This window comes from Anoplopoma fimbria, unplaced genomic scaffold (genome assembly GCF_027596085.1).
Source record: "Anoplopoma fimbria isolate UVic2021 breed Golden Eagle Sablefish unplaced genomic scaffold, Afim_UVic_2022 Un_contig_13451_pilon_pilon, whole genome shotgun sequence".
Classification (NCBI taxonomy): domain Eukaryota; kingdom Metazoa; phylum Chordata; class Actinopteri; order Perciformes; family Anoplopomatidae; genus Anoplopoma; species Anoplopoma fimbria.
Genome location: NW_026554343.1, coordinates 2,597 through 9,493, shown reverse-complemented (window position 1 = coordinate 9,493; position 6,897 = coordinate 2,597). Strand labels below are relative to the sequence as shown.

Sequence of the window (6,897 nt, the reverse complement as noted above, 5' to 3'; positions counted from 1 at the left end):
TATATTTTAGGGATTAGCAGAAGTATCATTGTATTCATATCCATGATTGACATAAAAACAAAAATACATTCAAACTGGTCTCCATAGCAACCAAAAAATTCCCAGGACTCTATGGATAGAATCAATGTAATTTGGAACACTCATTAAAGGCAAACATCAAAGGAACATCATCTGTGATGTCATAAAGGACTTTTCTATAGTTTACTAATAGAGACAAAAGGTTTGATCTGAAACACATTTAACTCAGACTCAGTTTGGATCGGAGACGAATTTGACTAGCAATGGAAAGTCCACTGAGCAGGAAACAACGTAGACATCTGAAAAAGAAAGACCCAGGTCCAGCAGCAGGAGACAAAGCTGGAAGACATGGAATTAAATTCCAATTAATTTTTACCTCAGAGGTCAAGTGAACTCCACAGCGGCGGAAGCTCACCAAGGTGGATCAGAGGGGACCTCAGTTCACTCGAGGAACAAGTCAGAAGTGAACAACAAGTGGAACGAGAAACAAGAAAGGACAGCGGTATGTGGCGAGGCTGCATGAATCTCAAGAAACATGAATCAGAGGGGAGAGTCCTCCAAAATGAAGACAAGATGATGGAGCTCGCTGCAAGCGGAAGCTTTCAAAAACCAGGAAGAAGCAGCAAACACAGACCCTGAAAGATCTCACGCTTTCTATCAAGCTCAGATGAACGAAGCACAGGACCTGCTGCAGACTGAGCGTCTCCGCCCTCATCAGAAAACTACCACCGAAGGGGGAGATGGAGACATTCAGAGACTTCTGTCAGGCTAAAGTGGATGAACAGATCGATATTAGCATTAAGCTCAAGGCTGCTCTTGACAAGACTGAGCAGCAGCTGAAGACCGTTCATCTCCAGTGGCAACAGGAGAAGTTTTTCCTCACAACACAGCAGCAGAAAAACGGGACTACCTTCAATCCCAGGTGCATCTGATAGCTTCCTTTCGGGCACAAGAGCAGGAAGCATTAAAGCAGACGCTGGAAAGATCTCAAGCTTTCCATCAAGCTCAGATGAACGAACAGAGAGCGGAGACTAACAGGATCGCAGCAGCTCTGAAAGAAGCACAGGACCTGCTGGAGACTGAGCGTCTCCACTCTCATCAGAAAACCATCACCCAGGAGGAGATGGAGATATACAAGACCTTCTGTCAGGCTACATTTGATGAACATGTAGACATCAATGGTAAGTTCAAGGCTGCTCTTCATAAGGCTGAACAAGAGCTGAAGAATGGACATCTGCAGTGGCAAAAAGAGAAGTCTTCTCTCACAGCACAGCTGGTTGAAGCGCAAGCAGAGACCAGGAAGACTGCAGAAGCCCTGAAAGAGGCAAAGGACCTGCTGGAGACTGAGCGCCTCCACTCTCAGCAGAAAACTACCACCCAGGAGGAGATGGAGACGTCCAGAGCATCCTGTCTGGCTGAACTGGATGAGCAGAAAAAGATATTAGTAAGCTCAAGGCTGCTCTGGAGAAGGCTGAACAGGAGCTGAAGACTGGAACTCTGCAGTGGGAAGAGGAGAAGTCCTCCCTCATTGCACAGCTGGAAACAGACTGGGACAATAACAATGACCAGCTGAAGACCATAGCTTCTCTTCAAACACAGGAGGAGGAGGCTAAGCAGACGCTGGAGAGATTCCAGTCAGCCCATCAAGCCCAGCTGGAGGAACAGAGAGCGGAGAACAGCAAGATCTTAGAAGATCTGAAAAAGACAGAAGATCTTCTGAAAACTGAGCATCTCTGCTTTCAGGAACAGTCAACCCTCACGGCACAGCTGGAAACATCCCAGAGCAACTATCTTGCACAGCTGGAGATGCAGGACAAAGACAGCAAGAACCTCATGGCTACTCTCCAGAAGAAATCTGAAGATCAACTGGATAGTGAACGTCTTCTATGGCAGCAGGAAAAATCTTCCCTGCTGAAGGACACGTTGAGAAAGAAAGCCTCCTCTGAGGTTCAGCTTGAGCACCAGAAAAGAAAAACAACAACCTCTTGGCTGCTGTGATGAAGACTGAGCAGCAGTTGAAGAGTCGTAGCATTGAGTGGCAGCAGAAGAAGTCTTCCCTCACAGCCAAGCAGGAAAAAACCTGCAGGGACCTCTATGCTGCCCAGCTGATCGTAGCTTCTCTTCAAAAACAGGAGGAGGAGGCTACACAGAAGTTAGAAACATCCCAGACTTCCCATCAAGCCCAGCTGGAGGAACAGAGAGCGGAGACAAACAGGATCGCAGCAGCTCTGAAAAAGACAGAAGATCTGTTAGAAACTGAGCGTCTCCGCTTTCAGGAACAGTCAACCCTCACGACACAGCTGGAAACATCCCAGAATAACTATCTTGCCAAGCTGGAGATGCAGGACAAAGACAACAAAAACCTCATGGCTACTCTCAAGAACAAATGTGAAGATCAGCTAGAGAGTGAACGTCTCCTATGGCAACAGGAGAAAGCGCCCTTGGTGAAGGATTTGGTGAGAAGGAAATCCTCCTTTGGAGTTCAGCTCGACCATCAACAAAAGAAAAACAACAAACTCTTAGCTGCTGTGATGAAGGCTGAGCAGCAACTGAAGAGTTGTCACATCGAGTGGCAGCAGGAGAAGTTATCCCTCCTTCAGGCCACAGAAAACATCCAGCAGACGCTGCAGGAGAAGGAACAGGAGTGGCAGACGACCGAGAGCTCCTTGAAGTCCCACCTCGAAGATCTTCAGAGCCAGATCACCATCACGCAGATTAAGTGGTACAAGAAACTCTTCTCATGCCAGGCTCAACGCTGAGGACACAAAGACACATTTGTTATTGTATACTTGTGAGGATTAATCAGTCTTAACCCCTAAACAGCACCTTAAAACAGCTGTTTGAGGGTTAAGACTTTATTCTACACTTGGAATGTGAAGTGATTTCACTTTTCAGGTGTAAAACTAAAACTAGTCCTCACAAAGATACAATAACTAATGCGCCCACACACACACACACACACACACACAACCCACCAACCAACCCATCAATCCACCAACCATCAACCACCAACCCATCACCCCACCAAGCACTAACACACGCACACACACACCCAGCCATCCAAGGAGAGGGGATCTCTCTTTGAATAGCCTTTCCCGAGGTTTCTTCCCATGTCCATTAGATTGTTCTAAGGTTCATGGGGAGTTTTTCCTCGTCTTCTTAGAGAGCTTGGGCTGGGCATCTGTTGCTGATCTGGGTCTGTGAGGCCCACTGAAACACCTTCAGCTACACAAATAACATCTTAAAAAAATAAAATCATAAAAATTATGTCATACTTGTAAATCGGTTGTTAATGAAAATTTTAGGTTGTCATGTTTAATATTAAACGTGTAATAATAAATTGTTGATGTAGAAACCCTTGGACAAACACCAAAGCCTGAAAATATAAAGTAAGTTGGCTCAAGTGATTTGACATGTTGGTCCAAATATAGTATCTTTTGTCTGGAGTTACATGTTGGTCATCAAAAGAAAATAATGAACATTTTGCTGGTTTACTACGAGTTTAAAGTTACTTAGGATTTTAAGGCAAAAAGATTGATTTAATGTCACAGCACCTTTCAAACACAGCTGCAATTCAAGGTTTTATTGTAAGTTAATGCATTAGAAGCGTTAATATATTCAGCATCCTGCAGCAGATGTGAGCAGCAGTCAGCGAGTCCAGAGCTGTAAAGACCAGCTGATGAAATGATCAACTCAGTCTACAGAACCCTAAAGGCCCACCCACGCTGCTGCACAGAGCGCTATCGCTTGTATATGATCAATTATTACTATTATTAATTTCTTAAAATGTATCGATACCGAAGCTGTCTGAAAATAGCTGGATTACGTATCAGTGACGATATGCCAATCTGGTATTGGAAACCGTTATTTTAATAAATAACAATTCAGTATATCTTTATCTATGTATTTATTTCAATGCTTGTATTTTATAAAGTTAGGAAAGCAATGTTTAAGTCAAGCCTGATGTTGCTTTTGACATAAACTAATGATCCCAGTCACTTCCACACAGTGAGACATATGGATTATTAATTTAACACGGGTATCAAATCAGTACTCAGTATTGGCCAAAACCTTCATTTCATTATTGCTATTGGGACTGAAAGAGTTTATTATTTAGGTTATTAATTTAGTTATTTCCACATGTATTTATTTTTACATGTTTTTATTTAAGGACTTATACATGAAGGTATCTAATATTCATTATACATATTTTTAATTATATATTGGTTGTTGTTGAACATTTTAAGTTCTACTACTGTCATGTTTAATATTAAATGTGTAATAATATATTCTTTTAAGACTCAAGGGACAAACACCAATGAGTTCTCATTAGCACCCTATAGCCTGAAAATATACAGTAAGTTGGCTCATCTGATTTGACATGTTGGTCCAAATATAGTGTCTTTTATCTGGAGTTACATGTTGGTCATCCAAAGAACATAATTCAATTAGAAACACCTGGGTCTCATTAATGACCGTTGAGTACGCACAACACGGGGCCTTAAAGAGGCATACGCTACTTCCCACGCTAAAGCTGTGATCTATAAAAAGAGAGCTGATTTTCCAACAACGCACACCTTAATGTCTTTAACATGAAGAAGGTGGAACGGTTGCTTTCTTTAACCTGTACTACAGCTGTAGTACACACAAGTATAACAGGAAACAGACAAGGTGAAGGCTTTTACAAGTATATGTGTGGTATAACTGTTGTCTCAGTTTGGGAGATAGAAGATTTTCCAATAATAAACAGATAACACAGTCTGTTGTTGATTAAACAGAAGGTTCCACAGAGATTTGAACTCAGATCACTGGATTCAAAGTCCAAAGTGCTAACCATTACACCATGGAACCACCATATGATCAATTTTACCCCAAAAAATACAATAAACGACTTGTTGACCAAGTGACTATCGGCAGCTAATGCTGCTATCACACACAAGAACAACAGGATACTGTTTTCCCTTTTAAAATCAGGTCCCCCCACAATTTGGCTTCGGATAGCTGGATTCAGAGTTCAGAGTGTTGACAGGTGTAAGTACTAAACATTACACCGTTTTATATAAATACAGTGCTCAGATACAGGTAAAAACTGTACAGACTGAACCCAAGCTTCCAGGGGAAACTGCGACCTAAACGCAGCACCGATCAGCCATCCTGACTGCACAAATCCTTCTAACGCTACTTAGTAGACATTGTGATAAATGTCAAGATATAGCACATGAAATATGTCATGAAATAGTAAGCTATATATTAGTACGCATACACTGTGCCATTAATCCACACATAAACATGTGAGAATAATTTAGTTTGACAGAGTAAAAGGTCCCACCAAGATTTAAACTCAGATCAGATCTGTGTTCACAGTTTTTGGAGTTCAGAACTACAACTTCTTAAGCACTGATGAAATTCAAAACTGGAAAGGTCATAGTTTTCACTATATTCTAGTTTATAAAAAATCTGGTCCCAAAGACATTTGAACTTTCATAACAGAAAAATAAGACGTTAAAATCATCAACCACAAAGGCTTCAGTCATTCAAAAAAGTAATGTCTCGTTTATTTAGCGTCTTATAACGTTAGCTACACTACTCCCACATTCTGACAGCCGACCGTTAACGTTACTCTGTGGAAACAGTTAACGTTACTCTGTGGAAACAGTTAATGTTAACACATTATTCGTTTCCAGACAGATGTGGAACAATGACTATGACCTTCCTTGTCTGCCATTTGTCTTCTAGAGAGAGGAAAGAAAAAGACACAAAGAAGGAACGAGTGGAAGACCAGACGAGAGACAGGACAGCGTGCATCAAGAGCCATGAAGAAGAGACAAGGGGCAAAGAGCCAGCATGCTTTGTGAAACCTCTCATTTAATAAAGTAAAGAAATAGTCATTCAATTATCTGGATTCTCAAATTTTTTTTTTTTTTTTGGTTGCTGTTTATTGACTAGTGTCTCTCCTTTTCTGCCATATGTCTTTTAGAGAGATGAGAGAAAACGGCATGAAGAGAAAACGAGACAAAGACCATCAGAGACAAGCAGCAAAGAGAAGACAAAGCTCGCTCTGTGAAGCTGCTGCAGCAGGACCATCAGACATTTGACTGACCTGAAGATGATCAGTGTTACAGCTGTTTGTGTCATGTTTGGAAGTTACATCGTAGTATTGTATGTAATTCTCAAGAACTTGTTTAAGACCAAAGAACACAGAAAATACTTGGCTGTAATGAATTCATTATTGGCTTCAGCCTATTCAGGGATAACAAGTGTCAAGTCATTTAATAACTGATATACTAGATTTTAATGTTATAAAATGGTTATTAATGCCTCCTTTGAATGATGTAAAAGGATTTGTGTTCAAACTGCTTCATGTCTAATAAACTTAACAAGACAAGTTACTGTGTGTGTTAGCATTTATAGTCAGAGGTCTTCAAACATATGGAGAAAAAAAACTGATCTCATCCTGTATGTTACATCCTGGGTGTTTGTTATGATCTGATATGTAAAACCAGTAACCATGATATCCATAGTAACGGCGTATTACAAGTTACAGGTTAATGACATAACTCAGAGTAACATTTATAGTAGGGATGTGCATCTCCATCAGGAGGACGATGCGATACACATCTCGATGCACTGCCAACGATCCGATACATTCAAGATACATAAAAGCAGCTACTAATGCGATACGATTCACCCCTATTGCGATGCAGTGCGATTCGACACGATACGATTCGACACGATGCGATTCAACAAGATGCGATGCTAAATAATACAATTCTATGCAATTTAATATGATACATAATGATTTATTTATTTGTCAGACAACAAATCAGTAACCAGGTTTCTGACAAAAGAAAACATTTATGTGTATGTGTGTAAGTGTGT

General features: G+C 41.0%; 1 non-coding gene across 1 annotated transcript; it reads right to left on the bottom strand.

The window, feature by feature from the left end:
• Positions 1 to 4,797: 4,797 nt before the first annotated feature.
• trnaq-uug (transfer RNA glutamine (anticodon UUG)) lies at positions 4,798 to 4,869 on the bottom strand. Its single transcript has one exon. It is a non-coding gene; the product is annotated as a tRNA-Gln (tRNA).
• Between the last annotated feature and the right edge of the window lie 2,028 nt (positions 4,870 to 6,897).